The following is a 244-nucleotide window of genomic DNA, read 5'->3' on the forward strand; positions in this document are numbered from 1 at the left end:
TGATTCATCTCATTATTCTATTTATAAAAGTATTAAGGTACGATTATCAAAAAATTATTAGTTTACGAGTTATTTAATATTTTATGTCAATATGTGCCAGAAGAAAGTATAAAATATCTCGTAAACTATTGATTTTTCGATGCCATTATCTTAATACTTTTATATGAAGAATAATTAGGGGAATCATATTATGTAAAAAAAATTATATAATTCCATTTAAAAAAATGAAGTTGACCTTCAAATC

This window comes from Mycetomoellerius zeteki, unplaced genomic scaffold (assembly GCF_001594055.1).
Source record: "Mycetomoellerius zeteki isolate Tzet28-1 unplaced genomic scaffold, Tzet1.0 scaffold31, whole genome shotgun sequence".
Taxonomy (NCBI): Eukaryota; Metazoa; Arthropoda; class Insecta; order Hymenoptera; family Formicidae; genus Mycetomoellerius; species Mycetomoellerius zeteki.